Source organism: Dermacentor andersoni, chromosome 3 (assembly GCF_023375885.2).
Source record: "Dermacentor andersoni chromosome 3, qqDerAnde1_hic_scaffold, whole genome shotgun sequence".
NCBI classification, from domain to species: Eukaryota; Metazoa; Arthropoda; class Arachnida; order Ixodida; family Ixodidae; genus Dermacentor; species Dermacentor andersoni.
This window is the reverse complement of record NC_092816.1, coordinates 141985872-142012089: the sequence shown is the minus strand read 5'-3', so window position 1 is coordinate 142012089 and position 26218 is coordinate 141985872. Positions and strand designations below refer to the sequence as shown.

The 26218-nt window shown below is 46.3% G+C and overlaps 1 long non-coding RNA gene across 1 annotated transcript in view; it reads left to right on the top strand.

The window, feature by feature from the left end:
- Positions 1-11213: 11213 nt before the first annotated feature.
- The window catches only part of LOC140216437 (uncharacterized), a 29828-nt gene continuing 14823 nt past the window's right edge, over positions 11214-26218 (top strand). The window contains exons 1-2 of the long non-coding RNA XR_011893106.1: positions 11214-11358; positions 13328-13383. This is a non-coding gene — a long non-coding RNA (uncharacterized lncRNA). The remainder of the gene's footprint in view (positions 11359-13327; positions 13384-26218) is intronic.

Here is a 26218-nt window from a genome sequence, read left to right as displayed (position 1 = left end):
GGAGATGTACTCTACAACATTGAGTTTATTCTGTTGGCTTCGTGTTCACATGATGTGATCCTTGGGTGGGGTTTCTGACGGCGCCATCACGCCGTGATAGACTGCGCTCGCGATCAGGTGCAACTTTCTGTGTTTGGCGATGCACCTTCTGCCCATGTGCCCGTGCATGGCGCTGACAAGCTTGTCGGGGCTGCTGACACTACTTGTGCCCCCCCCCCCCCCCCTCATTGTCGTCGTCGTTCCTGTTTACTATGCTGCCCTTTCCGAAACTACAGTTATGTTCACGCCGTCTCACGCATTCAGTCGCCGCCACCATGCGTCGGTACCATTTGCCATTCAAACACTTCCCCAGGATGCCTCCGGAGTACTTACTTCCAACACTACCTCATGCCCTCTCAAGTTACGCCGTAATGAGACGCTTGGTAACGTTCAGTCAGTCGTCGGCGATGTTATCGCTCCTATCAATTCCTCCAAGCCAATTCCGAAGCCTGAGCTGAAAGCGTTGACGCCGCATCTCGCATCCGCTGACGTGTCCTCGGACGTATTTTCTCCTTCCATCGACAGCAACCTCGCTCCGGACCAATCCGAGCAGCTTGTTATCCTTCTGATCGAGTTCAGAAGTTCATTTGACTTGCACCAACCATCGTTAGGTCGAACGAGCACCGTTGTTTACAGAATTGACACCGGAACCAACATCCCTTTGCGACAGCGTCCGTACAGTGTATCAGCAGCGGAGCGCCGTATTACGAAGCAAGGTAAATACATGCTTCAGCGCAGAGTCATCAAGCATTCCTGTAGTCTTTGATCATCCCCCGTTGTGCTCGTCAAGGAAAAACAGGGTTCAATTAAGTTCTGTGGGCATTACTGTCGTCTCATCGAAGTTACTAGAAAATATGTTTACCCTCTTCCCCGCATAGACAACGCCCTGGACTCTCCAGAAGGCTTTGTTCTTTGAATTCTTTTGTTCACTCGACCTACGTTCGGGTTATTGGCAAGTCCCAATGGCCGAGTGTGATCGTCCAAAGACCACCTTCGTCACTCCGGGTGGCCTGTACAGATTGAAAGTCATGCCATTTCGACTTTGAAATGCGGCTGCCACATTGGAGCGAATGTTAGACAGCATCTTGCGCGGTCTAAAATGACAGTCATGTCTGTGTTATCTAGATGACGTTGTCGTGTTCATCTCCCATTTTGCTTCACATCTCACCCGTCTGAGCGCTATTCTCCGGTGACTTACCAACGCCAGCCTTCAGCTGAAGCTCAAGAAGTGCGCCTTCGGGGATCGCCAGCGCACCATGCTAGACCATGTAGGCTCAAAACACGGAAATCTTTGTCACCCTGACAAGCTTCGCGCCATCGCGGAGTTTCCTAAGCCGACCACCATAGAGTAACTGCGCAGCTTTGTGGGCTTATCCTCGTATTTTCGTCGCTTTGTCCAGAACCTTGCCTCCATCGTAGCACCGCTTAGGAAGCTATTGCTGCATCAGGTAAGCTTTCAAATTGGAGTCAAGCCTGCGACGATGCCTTCACTACATTACGGCATCTGCTTGGCATACCACCCGTTCTGCGCCATTGCGACCCGACTGCACTAACCGAAGTACACACGGACGCCAGCGTAGTCGGTCTTGGTGCAGTACTCGCGCAACGCAAACCAGACTTTTCTGAGTAAGTTCTCGCTTCTGCTAGCCGTGCCCTCACCAACGCGGAATCCAACCGCTCGGTAACTGAGAAAAAGTGTCTCGCGATTGTGTTAGTAATAAGCAAGTTTCGTCCCTACATACATGGTCACACATTCGACGTGGTGACTAACCATGACGCACTGTGATGGTTGGCATCCCTGAAGGATCCGTCTGGTCGGCTTGCGCGTTCGGCTCTTTGCCTGCAAGAATTTGACATTCGTGTGGTGTTCCGATAGGGGAGAAAGCACTCTTAAGCTGATACGATCTCCCGTGAAATCAACTGAATAACCGCATTCAACTGGTGCCCTTCCCTTGGCTGCTCTTACCGCCATAGACATGCCTTCTGAACAGTGAAAAGACCCCCGGATCGTCTCGCTCCTGAATGTTCTTTGCGCTTTGCCAACTTCTGCACACCCCCGTACACGTCGCCGCCAAGCCACGCATTTCGCAATGTGGGACGAAGTATTATGTATTATTGGCTGCTCGTCATCCCTAGCCACATGCGGTGCGATCTCTGCGCATACTTTCATGCTGGCCCTAAACATGCTCACGCTGGTGCGCTAAAAGCGTATGAACGGCTCCAACAACGTTATTAATGGCGTGGCATGTACACATATGTTACACATATGCATATATACACATATACACATATGTGTACATATGTGTATATGTGTGCATGTGTACATATATGCATGTACATATACGTGTGTACATATATGCGCGCATATATGCACACATATATGTGTATGTGTGTGAATATGTATGTGCATATGTGTACATATGTGTACACATATGTACACATATGACACATTCGGTCTTGCCGATTGTTTCAAGACGAAAACCATTTACCCATTCGCCCGGCTTCCTGCAGCCTTTAGCGTGTCTTGCACACCCCTTGAACCATGTCGGAGACGATCTTTATTACCCGCTTCTGTGCTCTGTCGCTGGTAACAGATGGGTCATCGTTGCCATCGACCACATAACGAGGTATGTGGAAATGGCTGCGCTTCCTTCGGCTGGTGATCGTCACGTTACGAACTTCACATTACGTCATTTCGTCCTCTGCCGTGGCGCAGCACGCGAACTAGTCAGCGACAAAAGCGTGTGCTTTTATCCGATGCCCTTCAGAAGCTCCTTCGTTCATGCCGTACGGTGCACCGAACATCTACAGCCTACCACCCTCAGACCAATGGACTAACGGAGCGCCTTGACCGCACGCTGGGAGACATGCTCTCTATGTATGTTGCTATTACTACTCTAACTGGGCTGTCGTACTTCCCTTCGTCACTTACGAGTATAATACCGCGACACAGTCGAGAACCGCCTTTTCCCCATTCTTTCTTTTATATGGCCGCGATCCATGCACCATACTCGACGCCATTTTGCCGTATCGTCTGGAGGCCTCCGAATTCAGCCAAGTTTCTGAAATGGCTCAATATGCCGCAGAGTGTCGGCAGCTGGCCGCGCATTTACTTCGGACAACCAAGCCCTCCAAATAGCTTGCCGTGACCACAATCTGACTTAACAGGATTTCGCCGTCGGCTTCCTCGTCTGGCTCCGCACACCACCTCATTCCCCTCGCCTGACTCCTAAGTTTGCCCTCAAATACCAAGGCTCGTATCGCATCGCCGAGTGCCTATCTAGCCTCACCTATGTTATTGAGCCGATCAACCCATCCTCCGACAAGCGTCGTCTTGGCCACCAGCTGGTCCACGTGAGTCTCCTCAACCCGTATCATGACCCCCTTATTCTCATGTCGCATTGAGTCACCAAGATGGCTTACCGTCGCCTCCGGGGTACTGTAGTGGGCATGAAGCAACGCACGCAGTAGTGGGACACTGTCTGGGCGGCAGGTGCGAGGGCGGATCGCGAGCTGTTGAAGCCGGCTGAGACTGTCTTTACTGTGTCCGTCGTGCGGTCCTTCCGCCTGCTGTCCAACCATAACAAACCCCCTTTCACAGAGAGCACCATAATGTCGTGATTTGTTACCAGATGAAGCTGTTTTTAGCCTCATACCTACCAGCTGCCTAGGGGCGCGTTCAGCAGATTAGTAAAATGAGAAGTACTTTAAAAAGACGGCTACTTTTACTTCTAAAGAGCAAAAGTAATGGCGGACGTGCTGCGGTGTGTCGTAACTTCAGGTGCCGGTTAACAGGATGTGGAGGGCGTCAAGTCAGCAGCACGTGGTGGGAGAGAGGGGGCACAACATACATACATACATACATACATACATACATACATACATACATACATACATACATACAAATCTACCTACCTACATACATACGCACAGACGCGCACACACATACATCCAAAGTCTCTTAATCTGAAGATATCCTATTTCATTGGGTGCAATTTTATTAATACTATTGAAACTCAGAAATTTGCTTAAGAATGCTCGGTGAAAGCTTTCTTACTCTGTAGTGCACGGTGAGAAGTTTTGTTCTCTTTCGCGTTCTCGTAATTCTAAATTTAATTTGGGCGCATAAAAAGAGTGGTGGTACCTGCCAAACATTTTCCTGGTGTATTCTTCTTGTGTCTTGTTCTTAGGCAATCCTATTCGAGCTGAGAAATACGAAATTGAGTCGCGTGTTTGTGGATGCTTGTATGCTTTATGTTACCAGTGCACTCTGTTGTGCCTTACTATTCACAGTTTTGCAGCCACCCTGAGTCGCTGCAACCGCGCTTGCTTGGGTAGCTGGTAGAGGCGCTCCATTGGCTGGCCTCACGCCTTGCGTGGGGTAGGGGTGGCGGCTCTCAGCTGTTGCTTGGAGGACTTCTTTCAGTCAGAAAATTGCAGGTTTCAACATAAACATAAGGTGAACGTTACACGTGCAAGTTTTTTTAATTAAAACATTTCTGCAGTTTTATGGGCCATCACCGCTATCTGATTATATTTCCTGCCGTAACGGGCGCCTCCCCGTTACGCTTAACCCCACGGAGCTCTAAGGTAGACATAAATCAATGTGCATCAGGTTATTTTACTTCGTCTTCATTGAAATGTGGCAGCCGTAGCTGGAACTGAATCCACGAGAGCTCAAGCTCAGAAACGCAAGGCCTGGGAACTAAGCTTCCGCGGCAGGTTCAAATTTTCTTGCGTATATTTATGAAATGTCATGTCACTTCAATGGCGAAAAAATGTCATCCCTCTGCGCCCACTCTCACCATAGCGCCAATAGGACGTAGTACACGATGCAATTTTCGCAGTGACGTACAAAATTCAGGAATGGTTTGATGAACTGGAGGTTAGAGCTACAACAAATACAAAACATATAATACAGAAATAAAACGCGATCAAAGGCCTACAGCTAAAAACAGAAGAGTGTCTAGAGGTTTCCCTACACTATAAGCTAAGGACTATTGCGCATGATTTCATATGACTAGCGCCAAACAAATAATTGCCTGCTTCGAAATGTGTATCCTGCAAGCAAGAAGTTTTATCAAAAAAGTTGCATACGCCCTACACACCGCTAGGCTCCACAACACAAAAGCGAGCAATATATGCACAAGCAACTTGTGAAGCTCCTATTCAAAACTTGAGACCCACCACAGATGCTTACGCTCGGTTGCTAACCGGCGCATATTCTCGCTCAGTACGGCCGCAGCCAGTGTTATTGAACGAGCGAGCCTAGTTTTTGAGGGGTCCAGATAAACACTGTCTGCATAACGGGCCGACACAACGCAGCAGCCCTTTGCGCTTTCTCCTCGAGCAGGCCTTCCATGTACTGTCGGTTGGCGTACCGAAACCAAGCATAAAATCGGAAGCACCAGTAAAGCTGAAGAAAAAAAGAACTTGAATTTGTAAACGTTCGCGAATTGTCCAATGGGTGTATTAACAGAGTGATACACCACGTTTTTTTTTGTTTATTTAAAAATATTTTGCTTTGTATAGAGCCACGGCAAATGAATGGTCGTGTTTTCTGCTGTACCCGCACTTTGAAGCCACAAAGTAGATGCCTAGTCGCTATTGTTTTCGCTACGTAAATTGCACATAAGCTTCACATAGGGTGAAACTTTAGCCAAGTAGGGTGAATCTTATCACCGCAGCGCAAATAGAATGGTGAAAAAAAAAGACTCAGGGAGCATGAGCGCCAATCCTGCGTGCTTTTCACATGTCTTGCAGACCTCTTTGCCCTGTCGTAGCAATAAAGATAAATTTGCTACATTCATCTGAGACTGGGTAAGCAAAAGACAAGCGAGTTTTTGAAGGAAAACCTACATGAAGGCTGATAGCAGGCAGATGTGATTTTTTTTAATGGTAGAAGGATCGAGTGACACTCTTGTTTCTTGAGCGGCACTTCCGGTTCCCCTCCTGAGACAACCGCGACAAAATTCAAAATAAATAAGAAAAAAAAGAAAAAAATATTGCACAGTAAGAAATTCATGGGTTTCATTATAGATATGGTATCAGAGCACAAGGTTACTTACAAGCTGAGTTACTGAAGTGCCTGCAACAATAAGAATTTTATAAATCACTGATTACTACACACCAAAGCACAGAATCGCAGCCTTTAGAGACCTGCCACCTGAGCACAATTATGGCGAAATTCCTAGAACCCCGGGAGTAGAAAGCAGAAATAATCACGTCATTGATGACGTCACAGAGAAGTTGGCATGATATTTAACCGGCTCACTAATGGAAAACCGTTTCCTGGCATAGACTGAACATCCGCCTTGCAGAGCGCATGTGACGTCATTCCTGCCTCTCTCACTCCTCCTCTCCTGGCGCGCACCTGCTCCATCGCTCGCTTGCTCTCAACAGTTGTGCGTTCACACTCATTACATGCTCTGACGTGAACACCGGAGAGGGCGTGTAAGGTGCGCTTCGTGCGCCGCTCGCTAGGGCACCACGCCCCGCCAAGTAGCGCGCGCTGCGCTTCCTCCCCGCCCACTCTCGCCCCTCACCTGCATATCGTGCCAGGGGAAAGGCGTTCGCTCGTTTAACCTAAACGAAACCAACGCCGAGGTGCGAGTGCCACTAAGAGACACCTAAGTCAAAGATTAGGGTCGCCTGTCATTTTTTCCCCCACGACCTATAATAAAGGTGTATATTTTTTTATACATGGGCACATCCAAGTTCTCGCACAACTAGCGCAATATATCAGAGGTAAAATAAAGAATGCTGTCTCACCTTCCGTCTGCAGGAAAGCAAGATAACTTTGCTTGACTGTTTCCGCCAGAATTTTGTCACCGCAGTACGCAGCAGATAGAATTCCTCCGGGAGTTTGGGCGCTTGTTGGCTGACATCGTGTCCGCCACCTATGCTACGGGATGGGGTACGATTCCGTGGTTGAGCCATCCCCGAAATTGCTAGAAAAGCATCTTATAGCGGTCCCGTCGAAGGCATCCAGTGCTGTGCAGGTGTCCAAACGTGAAAATCAACAGCGTGCGCAGTGAGCTGTGCTGAACGGAACGAAACAGATAAAGCCCATAATGTTAGTGGCACACACAAAAGATCGTTTTGAAAACGTCCCGCCAAGCCATTCGTAAAGACAGGAGAGCGCTCACGTTTGAATCACGAGGTAATTGAGGGCGAGAATAAAAGGGAAAGAAAAAATTATGACTTCTTTTATTTCTAGTACTTTTCAGTAGAATATTATGTATGAGTACAATGGCATCCATATCAAGGAAGACTGTGTGACGACGATGGCATGACAACAATGGGGGGACGTTGACGGTATGACGAGTGTTAAATGACGAAACTGGATTGACTGCGACGGAGTGACCACGATGGCATTACGAACTCGAGCAAATGGCCTAGTGGCCGAAGCTGGTACACCAATTGGGCCTTTGGGTCGATGCTAGAGGATAGATAGATAGATAGATAGATAGATAGATAGATAGATAGATAGATAGATAGATAGATAGATAGATAGATAGATAGATAGATAGATAGATAGATAGATAGATAGATAGATAGATAGATAGATAGATAGATAGATAGATAGATAGATAGATAGATAGATAGATTCAAAATGCCTGAAAATCGTAAGAATTCTGAGTGCAATAAACGTGGAATATTCCAAAGTGGACAGACATTATAGGGAAATGAAGGAGCAATCTTCGAGTCATATTTATATACCGTGACCATCGTCATAATTACCATTATCATCATCAGCCTATTTTTATGTCCACTGCAGGACGAAGGGTTCTAGTAATCTCCAATAACTCCTGTCTTTCTCTAAGTTATTAGAACTTGCGCCTGCAAATTTCCTAGTTTCATCACATAACCTAATCCGCTCTAGCATAAAGCATATGAAAAAAATCAGGTGGTATGTAGCATAGATCCTTGCAATAGAGCCAGTTTTGCTGAACCCCATAAAGACAGTCATGTAAAAGTGCTAATGCTCCCCTTCATTTTCTTTTTCTCTTAGCTAGTAATATTTTTCGATAAAACAATCCATCGAGTAATATTATTTCCATCCCATATTCATTTCTCTAAACTGGTGCCAGTCTCAGTACTCGTTGTAAATTCTCATACTTACCGACTAAAGTACTCCAGTGTTCTAATAAGCATTGTCCTCGAAAAAGCATAAACACAAGCTTCACTAGCAAAAGTATTACTGCGATTGTTCGTGCAATTTTTCTGTGCTTTGACAAGCATTGCGAAGGGCCAAATTCTGTTGTCTGCCGAGGGTGATATTTAATTACAACGAAAGCTTTAAGTTGCTCATTTGTCGGAAAATCGCATGGTCGGTGTTATAAAAACATTCACCGTTCGACGTTGTGACACTAAAATCCAATGACCCCAAAATTGATGGTTCCAACCAAGAACATTGAGGGCACTTGAAACGACAACGTTGGGTAGAAGTAGAACACACGACCATTGTTGGGAATCAAAGCTATGACCTTTGCTGTTAATTAACGCGAAGTTAATTAGGTCACTCGAAAACAACACCTTTAGTATGAGTCGAAACCTCGACCTTTGGTGTTACCAAAATTCAATGACACCAAAATTGATTTGCGCTGCCATTCACGGTTGAACCCACCACCATCGGTGTCAATTAAGGCGAAGTTAATTAAGTCAGAGGTAAATAAGGTAGAGTTATATAAGGCACTAGAACCCACGACCTTTGGTGGGCGTGGAACCCACGAATGCTGGTGGTACTTATGACGAAGATAATTAAACACAGTTAACTAGAGAGAGTTAATTAAGGCACTCGAACCCACGACCTTTGGTGGGACCCAATTCAGTGGCATCAAAATTGATGTTGCCACCATTCATGGTCGAACCCACGACCTTTGGTGCTAATAAGACGAAGTTTATTAAGCTAAAGTTAATTGTTATATATTTAATTAAGGTAATCAAACCTACGAACTTTGGTCGGAGAAAACAAGCAATAGGAAGTAAGAACGCGTTCGAATGAGATTGTCAAGTAATTCATTGAATGTCTCATGAGCGCGCAGGCTTTTGCCTTCATCATCTTTACCGTATCCCAAACTGACTCTGAACATTTACATATGTTTGATTCTATATTGAAGTGTTTTCTTTTCCTGTATCTTTTTTGAGGCATTGACATTATCGTGCTTCCTTAAAGGGCTTGGCAAAACCTTGTCTGTCTCACGCCCGTGGCTTAAAGATAACACAACTGCCACCATCTTCATTCGTTATCTATATCACAGGTCTTATCCCCGGGATGCAGGTAGTGCAAAGTCTCAGGCATAGATTGTCCGGTGCGGTTCTCTTTTACAAACAATGATAGAGAAATGATTGCTTGGTATATGATTGTTAGAAAACAGTTCACTCAAGAAACAAATTAGGTAGGTATTATATGAAAGAATTGTACCAATGCTTTATTCACATCACACATATATTTAAATAAACTGAAGTGATACCTGCCAACAGGCTAACAATATAATACGTGATAAACCTCCGGACACGAGGTGGCGGGGGGGGGATATGCAGAACTGTTTTATTCAAATCATTCCTTGAGCACACGCATTTTGTGGGATACGTGTGCACTTCATTATCGATGTTATAGCTTTAGACTCGGCAAACACGCAGCAGCAGCATGGCTAGAATAGCCGAGATTGACAAGCAATGCTTTGTTTTTTTTATATCGCAGTAACCTATTCGGCGACTTCGCTATTTAAGGTTTCGCCTGCTTCAGGAGCTTGCTCATATCACGGCTCTTGTGCGCTTTTCACTATAAGAAAACATCCGTGGGGTGGTTTGAAGACCAACGAGCGAATTTTTCTTGCGACCAACATTTGGTAAATCTTGACCCAGCCTTCGCAAAATTGTGAAACGGTCTCAAATTCGTAATGTGTACAAAAATTCGTCAGAGTAACCAGGCATGCTAAAGTGCACTCATACTCTAGGAAGGACCACAGTTATCCGAAGTGATACTAGTGGTCATCTCTTGGCAGTGACTCAGAATGATGGACATTGGGAATCACAGATATCTTACATATGTATCTACGAGGATAGACAGAGAAAGGAAGGTGTGCATCCCGTTTTGCTACCCTTGCAACTAGAAAAAAGTCCATAATTCGAGAGATATCTTCTTGCATGTCACTGCATTTTTCGTATTACAAGTTATGAAGTACTGCGGTGGTCTCTGTGTTGTTTCTTTTTCTGTCCCTTTATTCGCGCACAGCCTGCAATTGGCTTGCATTACAGCGTGTGAAGTTGTGGCTTGTGTGATAGGGCCCGTTAACCGTAGGCGGGAACTCGGCCTCGAGTACAATTTTTATGGTTAGGGCACCGTTTGTCTCAGTGTGTTCGCCTTTTTGTCGCATGTGACAGCAGAGGAGGCGCTACGAGATGCTACTATCGCCTGGCACAACTATAATAAAACAATAAAAGGTAGCGGATTCATCTAGATTACAGCTGGCCCGCTACCCCTACACTGTGACAGATAAAAGTGAGAATGAAATGAAAAAGGAAAAGAGCAAGGGCTGATGCTCTGGCACACACAGCAGCCTTCACCGTGCCGTGTGCGGGCACAGAGCCTAGTCCACCTTAAAAAGTATGGTTGCAATAAACCAAAGTGATTAATCGAGCCAATAACTGGTTACGAAAACTGCGGCAGTACGTGTTCCCTTCCTGCTGTCACTTGAATTTCTATCTCGGCTCAAAGGAACTGTAGATCCTGAACGTTTCAAAGCGGATTTGAAAATTTGTAAAGCGGTATTCCAAGGTTCGAGTGCAGCTGCAGCTGGTCGTCAGCACCAACTATCTACTGGAAAGATAACAGATTCGAAGAACAGGATGTGGTGCAGCCGGCGGCGCTTTTCAGTTAGATTGTTATTTTAGTCGTTCCACAAATGAACCCATGTATGCCAGTGGTATGTCTATTATTTAAACTTTATAATTCATAACATCTGTTTTGTCGAACTGTCCTTTTTCTTTCTCCCCCGAGCAAGCGAGTGTGTGGGAAGGGTCGTTGCACGTGACGCCACAGAGCGGCTTACAGAGGACATTGAGCGGTGAGTCATTGACAAACGCTAAAAAAAACGGATACCGGAAGCCTGAGCGAGGTTGGGATTCACGCATTCCTCAAAGCTAGAGTAGTGCTTCAGTTACGCCTGCTGGGGTGACGCACGCGAGAGAAGCTGCGTGTTTGTGAGCCTTTCTTCTAAGTTGTTTAATCGAAGTTTCCATTCAGTCTCATTGTTTTCACTATGAAATGGGTGACAATATTGTATTTTTTCTATGCTACGGTGGTTTCCAGTGGTAAGTGGCTCTTGTTATACTTTATTGTAGTACCAGATCGCAGCAGGAATACCAGTGCTGGATGTAATAGAAAGCGCTTTCCTATTTACATATTGATACTGTTGGCCTTCTCTGACACATGTTTACCACCAGGTGTGTCTCGCTGACACATTTTGTTGCAACAGAATCTCAGAAAATGGAACGGACCTTTATGCATGTAATTGCCAGTTTGTTTATAAGATCTCTACTCTGAATGATACTACTCTGAACATGTGAATGGCAAAGCAGGTACTGAATGAATAAATAATTAAATTATTTAATTAATTGATTAAATGAGGCATTCCGGCTTTTAGCAGATTAACCTGCTCCATGTTGTCTCATTTGGCAATATATGCAGCATCAATGACATCAATACATCACAAGTATGGTTTTTGACCAACGTTGTTAGGTCTCTCTTCACGATTACCCGCTGAATTCTCTTCTATTCTAGATTCTCTTCTATTATAGAAACAACTGCGAATGGTCGAAACATGAACTCGTGACTCACATAAGAACGCACGACATAAAACGACCGCATGAACAGATCACATGAACTTGAATTCGCGAGTCTCCGTCGTTCATGGGTAATTAGCAAAATTTATTGTTCCAAGGTAACGGTGCAAATAGAGTGACAGCGCACCTAACTTACGTCGTTGCATGAGAGTGAGAAGGAAGGAAAGCTCGGAATAAATGACAAGAAAAGAAAGAAGATCGGTTCTGATTGCACGATCGCACATCCCGCATCTGTACTTGTCGCTGTATTATCGCGGGAAATTAGTGCGCACCCATTTTCAACAGCTTCTTTTTCCGGGTACCTACTGCGGCACCGACCAAAGCAACCGCGTTCGCCCATTCGCCGCACCGCTGAAAAAAACACGATGATACTTCGCCCCAAGAGCTAGTTTTGAAGGTTCAGGCGGCCGCGTTCTGGAAGAGCCGAAAGGCGTATAGGTGCGTGCAGTGCAATTTCGGAGCAAAGGAATCCTAGCTTTGTGACGTCAAGGCATGGAACCCAGAACTACGGTGTCCGCGGCACCTCATACGAGTCACCGCCAATGTTTCCATAAATTTACTAGCGTCATAATAACACACATTCCAGTGAACGCCATGATACGGCACAGCGCCACACGCGAAGCACATAACCGCTCAAGTTTGCAGCTGGTTTCGGATCAAATGCGTTCAAGTCACAGATCATGCTTCACTGACAAACTTTCTTCGGAGCAGTGACTGCAAATATAGAAAGAGGGCAAGTGGGGGGGGGGGGGGGGGGTATCCAAGCGGTGGAAGGCGCTGTTCTGTAACCACGCTAATGCGGCCTTGCAGAATGAAGCGAACTGCGACTCAAAAGCAACGAGGCGTTAGAATTCCGGACAGACTTGCAAATTGTAAAACATCATCAGCTTACTTTTGTCCACTATAGCACCACAACCTCTTCCAGCGATCTCCAATTACCCCTGTCCTGTGCTAGCTCATTCCAAGTTCTGTCTGAAAATTTCCTAGTGTCATTACCACATGTACAATTCTGCCATCGTCCACAGCGCTTCCTTTCCTATGGCATGCGTCTGCATGCGTTTCAAACGCGTCAGCTTTTAAACATGAGTTGTAGAATGTTCCAGCGTAGCCGAGAGTGCCTGCGTGCCTTTCACCGACTCCTACAGAATTCGTATTGCGCATGCATTATGCAAGGTCTCACGACAACAGTCTACGGAAACAACTATTGATAACGTGCGCGAAACTTCCAATACATGCAGGCGCGCCCCACGCTTGATCGATAACATTTAGATTTGAAATGCGAACACTGGGTACAAATAAATGAAGAAGCATATGTATATATATATATATATATATATATATTCGCTCATGCTACAAGTTCAAATATTTAAACAAACAACACGAACTCCACCGAACTTGGTTTGACAATTCAATTTAATATTATATTTCATCTTTTCAGATCTGACTATTGACAACACACCTTTAGTCGACAATTGCCGGAGAGCTTATACTTTTGTAAGTTGGGCATTATGGTTTCGTCTCTCAGGCTTTCTGTTTGTTCTCGCAGTACAAAAGAGCAACGAATGAATCACATAGTACCGCACACTGATAAAGTAATAATGTTTTATGTGTTACTACTTTTTGGCGAAATGGTTCAAGCGCTGCAGCAAACGCGTCACCCTGAAAGGTACCTTTCATTAAGTGGACACGTGTCCACTTAATATATCATGTTATTGCGCGTAAACAAAACGCAACAAGAATGCGGACGAAACACAAGGCGGCAAAGTGCTTGTGTCGTCTTTTCTGTCGATTGCCCATTTTGGGCTGTAATCAGAAGCACTAATAGTGAGTGCAAGGGCTTGTGTTCTATACAGTCCTGGTGCAGGATGCATATGCTTCAAACGTAAGCAGGACTGACACAGCCAAGTAGGTAAAATGCTGTAGGCTAGGTACGGGGACATTTGAGCATTATTTGTCTGCGTATACGGAAGCCCGTGCATTCAATAGCTCCACACCACACCACTTTACTTGGATTATCCATACGAAATTATTAGTTTCAATTACCGTACCTGATTGTAAAGTGCAGTGCATCTTAACCCATTAGGGACCGGTTTCTTTTTTTTTTCTTGCTATCTCGAAATAAATCTAATATATTAGCTTACCTTTATACGAATAACTCACATGCAAGAATTTATTACTCTTGCCTAATTAGTTTTTGAAATATAGCCCCTGACCATATGGTCACACTGGGCCCTTACGCTACAGCAAAATAGGCAAAGTTAAAAACATTTATTTCAAGCCATGAAACATAACAAAAAACATACATAGCGAATAGTCGAGCACTCATTTAGTGTGATATGGTTTAAATCATGGAATACACATGCCGACGTCATACTTTGTGCACTGTGTGTGCACCGCGCTGTTGCAATTATCTCATGCGCACCTCCACCTCTTGCCATTAGGTATTGTTGCAACAAGGTGGGCCGCATGGTCATACCGTGTACCATTCAGGACATCACCAGTCATTGGGATTCTGCGTTGACCAGGTTCTCCAGGCTTATTGTCCCATCGCATCAGGAAGCTTTGTGCAATTTGCCTGCGGAATTGCACCTGCGTGACGTAGTGCCCTGTGCTACGAATTAGCGCCCAAGCGTTGCTGATAGATACATTACAAAGTCAAGTAAAAGTTGGCCACCAACACTTTTTTGCCACTGATTGCAATCCTATAGGCGCCTACATTTGCATCCATCTGGTCCGTACCTCGTATAAAATTTGTACTGAGCAACAGTGTTTGGACGGGCCACCTTGATTCACTTCTTCTCAACACGAGAGTACCTGTCTGCACATGACATTGGCTCTACGCCGTGAATGGTGCTTACGATCGTTATTACAGAATCGTCCATCCAGCGGACAGGAATTATCCCATTGTCGCTCAGCACGGGATCTTCGTGCCCGCGAGGTTGGCACTTGATGAATTCTGGTCAAGCGATAGGGCACTCTTTGGGGAACACGGTTCTGCTTCACTGTGCCCGTGCCTTCGTAGCTCTGTGCCTTGAGATGCCTGAGTAGCTTCATGCTTGTGAATAAATTATCAAAATAGAAAAAGAAAGGAAGGTCATGCGTCTCTGCTGCGAGTTTTTCCACCATTTGAAGAAGTGGCGCCGCTGCTCTTCCGAAGTCCTTTTCATATTTTTCAGATGTTCCGGAATCTCCCCTGCTTGCCTTGATACACTTTGAAGTTTGCAAGGTATCTGTCCTTGGCATTTAGGCACCATACTTTATACCCGAAGCGGATAGGCTTTCCGCGTTTCAGCGCAGGCTCATCGCTGCCACCTGCTTAGATTGTCATTGAGCCTACCTGAGTCTTCATCGGCCGTGTCTTCATCCGAATAGGTGCTAGCCTCTGGCGGCTCGATATAAATCACTGACACGACCTCATCTTCCTGTACGACTATCTTCACTATTTTTTCCAACATCAACCTATTCAGACAATAAAATAAAAAATAACCACTGCGACAACGCGGCAGCAGACGTGCAAGAGATGAGAACGCAGTTAAAAAAATAAAACGTTCGGTAGTCCAAAGGCCCAGCATGACCATATGGCAACGCGCAAGATAACACGTTCGTTCATGGATAAATCAAACATTAATCTTTAACAAATGCTCATCGAAGGTCACATATTCAAAGGGCAATACGGAGGTAAGGATATCTGACTATTGCTTAAACAATTGTTGAAAAAAAAAAACACTTACCCCTTGGAGCAATGCATGGCAACGCTACTCACAGAGCAACACTTATTCCTGCCTTTGCGAGGGGCTCCCACAAAATGACTGATAGCTGCTTCCACTTGGTATCCATAAAGGGAACTCTAATCTGTCAAACGGCACGTCAAAGGCGATTTTGGTGCCGCTTTGTTAATCTTAATTAATTGAAATCCACTGTGAAGACGAACGTGACCATATGGTCACGCTGGTCCTTAATGAGTTAAGCTCCTATCATGATCTATTGTCCTCACGGTTTGGCCTCACGGTTTAGCTCTGCCTAATTACGAGCTATTGTGCGCTAGCACCATTAACCCCAGTTTTGCATAGTTTGTTTCCGATTATCATCGTTATGTTTCACTCTGTCAGTGCTGGTCTCCATTGAACCTATTTGATGCGAACTTCGGTTATTCGGCATGTGTCAGTAGGTATGTGACGGCCTTCAACGAACGTATTTGAACACGCAAGTGACGCGCTCGTCGGCAGCATGCTTCACCCGTCGAGCCTTCACATCTTGAACGTTGGCGTCTACGCGGCATTGTCGCTCTTGTAGTTTTGTTGGCCCACGATCTTTGCGTGTCCTCGGTATCAGCGTCAAGACGACGTTCCCTCTGTGCAGAAGTTTCATTTGCACGTTCACGATATTTTCTCATCCTGTCTGCTTCCAACTCCTCTCGTTTAGCAACAATGCCAAGATGAGTCACCGCACGCTCATGCTGTCGTTTCAGCTGAAGGGGTGCGTTCAGTCGAGCCTGGTGCTGCGCTTCGACTAACCAACCCAGATAGATCCGCCCCGTCATCCATGGCCCATCTCCGAATAACTGACACGACTTGTTCTGACGCGCCACTAAACTATCTGCGAGACGAGGAAGAGCGCCGAGAAACTGCGGCCGAACGTGGCTTCCTATTGACTGCAGCTGTCGTGGCGCACACGCTGTGACTGGCTGCGGCATACAAGGCGGTAGCACGTCATTGATTGCAAGTGCTTACTCTCCTCCAACGTGTGGCGTACCTAGTCTTTGCCACGTCTCCAGTGCGCGGCGTTGCTATTGCCTCTGCATGGTCGTGCAGCGTACGGACAGACACACAACGACTTTTCGCGGGATTGGAAGCCCTAGCGTTAGTGCACCAAACAAAAGTGGAAACCAAATAATTTTTTTCTGTTTTTATGCATGGCAGACAATCCATAACTAACGTGCAGAGCTATTCTTCAGAAGAGTGTCAGGCTGTGAATTGGTGCTGAAACGCTTGAGTGTGTATCGGTGTCCTTTCAAATGGCACCAACATATTCCTGAAGTTTGCACCACGTGCTGCGATTGCAGTTGGCAACGTATCACTTAAACACGTTCTGAAGCATAGCTACTGGGTTCGGTCATTTTGGTGCTGCCAAGGCCGGCATCGGTAGAGGCGCTATTTGCGATACCATGTGCGTGTTATAAAGGCAAATCTGTCAGAAGCTTACTGGCTGTTTCCAACAGCTATTATTCTTACCTCTTTCAGTAAATTGATTTTTTCTTCAAGTCAGGCGTCCTAAACGTCCAATAATGCAAAGCAATGTTTTAGTTATCGTAAAGTGGAAAAGGTCTACTTAAGACATCAAGAACGTCTGCGATACTGTGTCGCAGCAAGTACAATGCGGCACTAGGAATCAGGCAGTCTGACACTTTTTAATACGCAAGCGACACCTTTCGCTTATTATAGTAATCAGAATAATCATACTTTTTCTGCCACTAATAAATAAAATAAACTTATCCACGCCTGCCAAAGCCATTATTGGCTTGAGCGGCAGAGCCTGGCAGGACTGCAAAACCATACACGGTCCATTTACAGACAAATATTGAGCAGCGAACTTGAGTAGAGCATACGCGAAAAAAAAAAAATGAGTAAAACGTATACAGCGCCTGCGAAAATAATTTTCATTGTGCAAAACATAATAAAGTACAGAAACACAGCAATGCGTAAAGAAATGACCTTAACGAAACTAGAGAACCGTACACCATTCAGGGTAACATGGCTCAAAGGGATTACACATGCACAAACACAAGCAATACCGGTGAACAAAAAAACAAATACGCCCTTACGTCCTATAACGTGAAACTATTCCAATATGCTTTTATTCTAATCTCCTGACGCCAAATTTACGTATCCGCCTACGCAGGCATCGGGCGATGACCCGCAGCGTTGTCTGTGCAGCTGAATCGAACGCTCTCCTCGTTTATAGCTCATTTTTGTTTGCTTTAAGAACGAGTAACTTTACCTGCATTGAGCGGTTTTTCTTATTAATTGCTGACAAGAGACCACAAGCACGCTCAAGTGGAGATGGTTTCGACAGGGACGAGCTGTTACGTTTTGCGCCAGGCGTGTCGAAAGGATCAGACAAGTTCCGGGTGAACGACGTTTATTAACCCATGCTTGTGGGTTGAGGCTCGGCAAGAAAGAGAGGGTCGCTAGCAAGGGGCACTCTGCTTTTTAACACTTAGTAGCGCATGCGCACTTCGCAGAGTGCTCTTATCAGCATGAGCGCCAGCCGACACAACACGAGCCAGCGCTGTGAAAATACATAGGTTGACGAGGCTGGTGCCGGCGTCTGCGATTGGTCCGCTTTCCCTTACTTAGCTTGCGGTGGCTGGTCGAAAATAGCCGCGGCATATGACGGAAGCTTCAGAATGTCACTAAACGGATCCTCAGCAAAGAAGACCTGACTGAGCGATGTCGTATGCGTGCCGAAAGGGCTCGATAACGCCATACTGCCACGCAAAATATCTATGCTCTCCGGCAAGTGCGAGTAACCAGTACCTGAGCGATCCCATGGCAGCTATCGTCGATTGCTCTCGGAACGGTGCAGTCTCCGGCTATTCAGAAAAAGATACAGCTTTGTATGGCGTATAAATGCATCTTTACCGCCTACATGTCACTTTGACGGGGTGAGTTAATGCGGTTTTGTGACGTCGCGTGACAGACAGGCGAAGTGGCCGCAGTGCGAAAACATTTGGCGAATAGCGGAGGGCTATTGGCACGAAAACGTCAGATTAGAAATATTAAGTTTTCCTTCGTTTATCATAATTATGCATAATAAGCGTGTGAAGGTCACATCAGATTGGGAGATATCGTGGTTTTCGCAACGCCGCGTGACATCCAAGCGAAGTGGGGGCAACCCGAAAACTTTGTGACCAATCGCGAAAGGTTGATTGTAGAAATGGAATAAAAAAGTTTGGGATAGCTTTACGTTATAGCTCCCGGATACGCCTTAGGAGTCTCTTTAACTTGTATGCCATTTTTGCATAGAAGGTGCTGGGGGGGTAATTTATTAAAGGAAGTTGGACCGTAATGAGCGCGTGTTCTAGTGATGTGCCTTGTGGAACAGCGTGACCTCCAAAAATGGTCTTTTGGCCTTAAGAAACGCCCAAAACCTACGGAACTAAGAATTTACCGGAACATAAGTATTTCAATACAACCGTTTGCGTCAAAGGATCATTAAAATTCAGCATCTAAAGTATTTTGTAACGTTCTGCATCGATATTCAGGCTCAGGTGACATCTTCTTAATGCTATCAGTCAACTAACGCATATTATTTAGCTAGACAGTGGTGTGCACATTGATTCAAATTATGCGTTTTACGCGGCTAATTGTCTAATTTGTCGACAAAACAAAGAAGCGTGCACTAAGACGAAATATAATCAACGTGTGCACGTTTGTTGCGCCTTAGCGTAGGTTGTACTTTTTATTGTTTCGCTTGAAAAGATTATTTCTTACGCATATTGTAGGGAATAACACATCAAGGTTGAGACTATTTTGGTATTCGCAAAAGTGACAGCAATAATGAAAGTTACGAGTGAACACATTAGGCCTAATCTTGCTTCGCGGTCGTGTACCGCAGGCACAAACACCGGTCAAATGCCCCACCATTTCCTCGCAGTATCGCGACAGGCGGGCTAGTCACGCACATTAAGCAATTGGAAACATGTTATAGGTGCGAACTAGGCGCGAACATCTAGGGGTAAAATGGTACACATTTCCCAAGTAGCACTTATTGCTACAATTAGCTCGCGATTCCGTTTGAGCGATTCCGCTGCTTTAACCACTGGCTGCGAGCGCGCGCGTATACGTTTGACCACCGGTAGGTCCCCGGCAACACATCATATACTCGCGAAAAACTTTCTGTGGCTATAAAGGGTAAGCTACGGGCGCGTGGCTTGTGCACGTGTGTTACCACACCATGTACTCCGGCAGCTTTAACAGTTATATTGGTTGCTCGAAAGAGACGCTGAATGGACGCAGAATCCACGTACCACGGTTTCGTATTTACCCAAACGTGTCAAGGAAAAGCCTCCAAATAAGCAAGCTTTCACACTCAGGGCTGTGCTTCGTCTTATTTAACTGATGCTAATATTGTGCTTATGTTTTTTCTTCCCCAGGTTAAACTAACGTGGATTAAAAGGCGGGATTCTTTTCAGAAGAGGTCTTATTTGTGCGCGCTTTGCCTCCGTAGCTTTCCCTTCGTAGTAACAGAAAGTTGTCCGCGAGTATATTCGGCCTCCGCCAGTGATGGTGCATGCTTTGTTATAATACAGCTGCACCTAAAAACGAAAACCATCATCTATGTTTGCAAATTTGAGGAATTTATCAAAGGCCATGAATATGTTAAGGATGTTATCACAACGATCGATGGTCCTCGGAGTCGGATTTTCGACTATACCCTATAATGCGAACGCTTCACCATATACGCCAAAAGTAAATTCATACGCTTATCTGTACTCGTATATATGTTTAAGATGGATGTGTGAGGCAAGGTGAAAAAAGCCGACAGATCCCACACCTTCTGGGAATCGATGCTATGCGAAGCAGAGTGCGGGGAGCCTATCAAGTTAACGAAATGACCATGCGAGCGCCAAGAAATAGGTTGCTGTTTCATGACCTAGATGACACGCATGTCATGACAGTCATTTCATGACCTATCATTTATGTTTGTCATACAGTCTTCTCATACTATGTCAATTTTGGCACATACTGTGATAACGAAACAATCATGAGAACACCAAGATCTAGGTGGCAGTTTCATGACCTACATGGCAAGCATGTCTTGACATTCATGTAATGACCTATCTTATATATTCATCATACTCTCTTGTTGTACTATGCCACTTTTGCTGCATACCAAATCGTAGGCAGCTGTTTCATGACCTGTACATAACACCAATGTCACGACATTGATGTCCTGACTTATCATTTCTGTTCGTCGTGCACTCTTCTCATACTATGCCAATGGTGGCAAAGTTAACGAAAAGTCTATGAGAGCACCGCGACGTAGGCAGCTGTTTCATTACCTACATGACACACATGTCATGATTTCAAGTCATGACCAATCATTTATGTTCGTCATACACTCATGTTATACTATGCCCATTACGGTATGTGCAAAGCTGTAGGCAGCTGTTTCATTACCTACATGACACACATGTCATGATTTCAAGTCATGACCAATCATTTATGGTCGTCATACACTCATGTTATACTATGCCCATTACGGTATATGCAAAGCTGTAGGCGGCTGTTTCATGACCTACGTGACACGCATGTCGTTACCTATCGGTTATGTTCGTCTTACATTCTTGTCATACTATGCCAGTTTTGGTAGATACCATGGCAACGAAACGAACATGAGAGCACCAAGACGTAGGGGGCCGTTTTATGACCTACGTGACACAGATATATCATGATATTCATGTAATGGCCGATCGATCATTTATGTTCGTCATACACTCTTGTCATACTATGCCACTGTTGGTACACACCAAATTGACGAAACGACATTGAGGACACGAAGACGTAGGTGGCCAGATACTGTCAAACTGGCAAATGCTCGTCCAGGAATGCTTCGCATTTAAGACCAACGGAAGAAATAAGGAGATGAAAAGAGCGCGTCTTACGAATTATCTGGCGTTCTTTCCGTCGCCTCGTGTGTCTTCTGTTGGCTTTTAACTTTACCCAGCGCATCCTTTTTTTAAAGCTATACACCAACTAACCCAACGTAGTAATCTGCTAGTCGTACTATCCTGAGTAATATGAGCGGGAAGACAGGAGCGTGGGTTAGATAGCCTCGAACCCTGATATAGGCGATACGTTGCGGCTGCTGTCGGAAACAAAGCGGAAAGGAGAACGCTGTAATAATAACTGTTGGCACTCCTACCATGTGTCTCTTTATAAAAAGAGTGGAACTTCGCATCACCAGCGCACATTGATAAAGCTGTTCGATATTGCAGTTACTGATAACTTTGTGCACCTAAGCGTGGCCAATAGCAGCACTGTATTGAGGCGTAAACGTTCGAGTGCTACTTCTCTGGGAAATGTGTCCGTCTGTCTCACGGCGGCCGCATTTCGATGGCGGCGAAATGCGAAAACACCCGTGTGCTTAGATTTAGGTGCACGTTATAGAACCCCAGGTGGTCGAAATTTCCGGAGTCCTCCACTACGGCGTGCCTCATAATCAGAAAGTGGTTTTGGCACGTAAAATTCCATAATTTATTTGTCCGTCTCTCTGAAGCGCATCACCTAAAATATATATATATATCATGGTTCTACAAACGCTTTTAACAAATCCTTCCTTCCCTCTGCAATAGAATAATGGAATTCGCTCCCGGAATCCATTGTTGTAGAGCAAAACCCTTCGAAATTTCGTGAGTTACTAACCACCCATATTTGCAACTAATTATGCAAAAACCCGTCCTTTTTAGTGTCTTTTCAGTTGTTGCTTTTTTTTTTGCTTTGTACATGACTATACATTCGATGTTTGTATTATTGTTTTGCCTCCCCCTTATGTAATACCCCACATGGGGCCCTTAAGGCAATAATAAATGATGATTATCATATATATATATATATATATATATATATATATATATATTGAAATGGGGTTTATTGTAGCTCGTTCGAGGGATCGCAGGTAGCTCTCGATCACGAGTCCTAGCGCTTCGCATCAACAACCCGCGCTCGTGTCTCGCGCCGCAGCGGTGGCAGTCCGCACAGTGCCACATGCATATTACCCACTACAATTACCCCCGGGGCGAAGAGGAGCCATCCTGGCGACCTAAGGCGATGACACGATAAGAGGGTCGTGGTACGGCTTCAGGCGGCTGACGTGAACAGTCTCGCGGCCACGGCGGCGTTTGTCCGAAGATGGCGGCACCGGTTCGACCACATAATTCACAGGCGAAGTACACGCGACGATCCGGTACGGACCTTGATATTTCGGAGCAAGCTTTGGGCTAAGGCCTGGAGCTTGGAAGGGCAGCCGAAGCCAGACGTGAGAGTCCACGGCGAAGGACTGTGTGGGCTGATCGTTGTCGTGGCGATCTTTGTGGATTCCTTGGGTATCCGACGTGAACGACCGAGCCAGTTGGCGGCACTTTTCAGCATGGCGAGCAACTTCGGAAAGAGGGGTGAATTCAGAGGCATCCGGGTGATATGGTAGTACGGTGTCGAGGGTAGTGGATGGTTCACGCCCATAAAGAAGGAAAAATGGTGAGAAGCCTGTGGTAGCCTGAACGGCGGTATTGTATGCGTACGTCACAAAAGGGAGGACATCGTCCCAATTTGAATGATCCGACGCAACATACATGGTGAGCATGTCCCCAAGGGTGCGGTTGAATCGTTCCGTTAGACCGTTAGTTTGTGGGTGATACGCCGTAGTGGTGCGGTGAATAGTGCGGCACGCGGCGAGTAGCTCATTAATAACTTCGGACAAGAAGACACGGCCTCGGTCACTGAGTAGTTCTCGCGGTGCGCCGTGCCGTAAGACGAAATGCCGTAAGATGAATGCGGCGACGTCGCGAGCAGCAGCCGAAGCAAGTGCAGCAGTTTCAGCATATCTTGTCAGGTGGTCTACTGCGACAATTATCCAACGATTTCCGGCAGCACTGCACGGAAGAGGCCCATAAAGGCCGATGCCAACCCGATCAAAAGGACGTGCAGGACACGGTAAAGGTTGCAGAGGGCCTGTCGGATGAGAAGATGTCTTGCGTCGCTGACAGGCTGCACATGACCGAATGTATTTGCGGACATAAGAATACATGCCGCGCCAGTAGTACCGCTGGCGGAGCCGCTCGTAGGTTTTCAGGACGCCAGCATGAGCTTGTTGTGGGTCTGCATGGAAATACGTGCATACGTCGGAACGCAAATGGCGAGGGAGGACTAGCAGCCATTTGCGACCGTCGGGCTGATAGTTTCGGCGGTACAAGATGGCGTCCCGTAGCACGAAGTGGGTGGCTTGGCGACGAATGGCTCGAGGGCATGTAGACGTTGAAGAACTGCTAAGAATGTCAATGAGAGACAGAATCCACGGATCTTTTCTCTGTTCAGACGGCATGTCAGTAACAGCAAGCGTAGTAACCGGGCACTCTATGGATGAAGGTGGCCTTTCGTCGGATCGCATGGGCGCACGGGAGAGCGCATCTGCATCAGAATGTTGGCGCCCGGATCGATAAATGACGCGAATGTCAAATTCTTGGATCCGAAGAGCCCAACGTCCAAGACGCCCCGACGGGTCTTTCAGTGACGCAAGCCAGCAGAGCGCGTGGTGGTCCGTCACAACGTCGAACGGACGGCCATACAAGTAAGGGCGAAATTTGTTTAAGGCCCAAACTATAGCTAAACATTCTTTTTCCGTGACAGAATAATTGGATTCTGCCTTCGTGAGAGCACGACTCGCATATGCAACCACATATTCTGGAAAGCCAGGCTTCCGTTGTGCAAGGACGGCCCCAAGACCAACGCCGCTGGCGTCGGTATGAACTTCAGTCGGTGCACTCGGGTCGTAGTGGCGTAGAACAGGTGGTGAGGTAAGCCGACGACGCAAAGTGGTGAAGGCTTGGTCACATGCCGGAGTCCAGTCACGAAGGTCACGAGAGCCAGCCAGGAGCTTCGTCAGGGGAGCGATGATGCAGGCAAAATTGCGCACAAAGCGGCGAAAATACGAGCAAAGACCGACGAAACTGCGGAGCTCTTTCACTGTAGTCGGCCGCGGAAATTCTGCGACAGCACGAAGTTTGTCAGGGTCGGGAAGGACGCCGTCTTTGGACACGACATGGCCAAGTATGGTCAGCTGGCGGGCTCCGAAGCGGCACTTTTTCAAGTTAAGTTGAAGGCCGGCGGTGGTAAGGCAAGTAAGGACTTCGCGGAGACGAGAGAGGTGAGTGGTGAAATCAGGGGAGAAAACTATCACGTCGTCTAAATAACACAAGCACGTCTTCCATTTGAGGCCTCGTAGAAGATTGTCCATCATCCTTTCGAATGTCGCGGGTGCATTGCAGAGGCCGAATGGCATTACTGTAAACTCATACAGGCCATCAGGCGTAATAAAAGCTGTCTTCGAGCGGTCGGATTCATCCACTGGCACTTGCCAATAGCCCGATCGCAAGTCCAAAGAAGAAAAGAATTCAGCACCATGAAGACAATCCAGGGCGTCATCTATGCGCGGTAGAGGATAGACATCTTTTCGTGTAATCTTGTTGAGGCGACGATAGTCCACACAGAAACGAATCGAGCCATCTTTTTTCTTAATGAGTACTACAGGAGATGACCAAGGGCTGCAGGATGGCTTGATAACACCACGTTCAAGCATGTCTTCAACTTGCTCGGCGATGACACGACGCTCGGTGGATGACACGCGGTACGGACGCTGGCGTAATGGTGCGTAGTGTCCCGTATCAATGTGGTGAGAGACGGTACTCGTGCGGCCTAATGATGCTTGGTTGCAGTCAAAAGAGGCGTGAAAATCATTTAAAAGAGTAATAAGCCGCTCACGTTGTGTCGGCTCGAGGTCATCGGCAATAGAGCGACAAAAAACATCCGGTGGTACTCGGTTAGATGACACATGGGGTGCCAGTGCTGTTACGTTGGCAGTATCCACGTCGTCGGGAACAGGGAAATGCACAATAACGTCAGCGTCCACAGTCTGGATGGTACCAATAGTCTCGCCACAGTGCAAAGCCAAAGTGTACGAATTTGGGTTAGAAATCAGTATTTCTGCAGCCCCATGGTGAACCGTGAGGAGGGCGAAAGGCAACAATATAGGCTGGCGGCGAATGAAGACGGCAGCGGGTGAAAACATGACCGTCGCTTCGGCAAGCGATGCGCATGAAAGAGGGACAAATACCGCGCTGTGAGGGGGAAGGTCAGTATCTGAAGCTACACAGATCCTGGTAACATCATGAACTTGAAAGTCGTGAGATGGCAAATCGCACAGAACGGAGAACTGAACCTCAGCACGTGCACAGTCAATGACGGCGTGATGGCGCGACAGAAAATCCCAACCGAGAATCACATCGTGGGAGCAACAAGTTAGCACAAAGAAATCAATCGAATACAAAATGTCTCGAATCAACACCCTGGCAGTGCACATAGCGACTGGCTGAACTTGTTGTGCACTGGCTGTTCTAAGCAATAATACCGAAGGCATCATGGTCACTTTCCGTAATTCACGGCAAAGTTTCTCACTAATCACAGATACAGCAGCACCTGTATCGACGAGCGCAAGACATTTGATGCCATCAACAGACACTTCAATAACGTTAGCGGGGGAAAAACGAGGACTT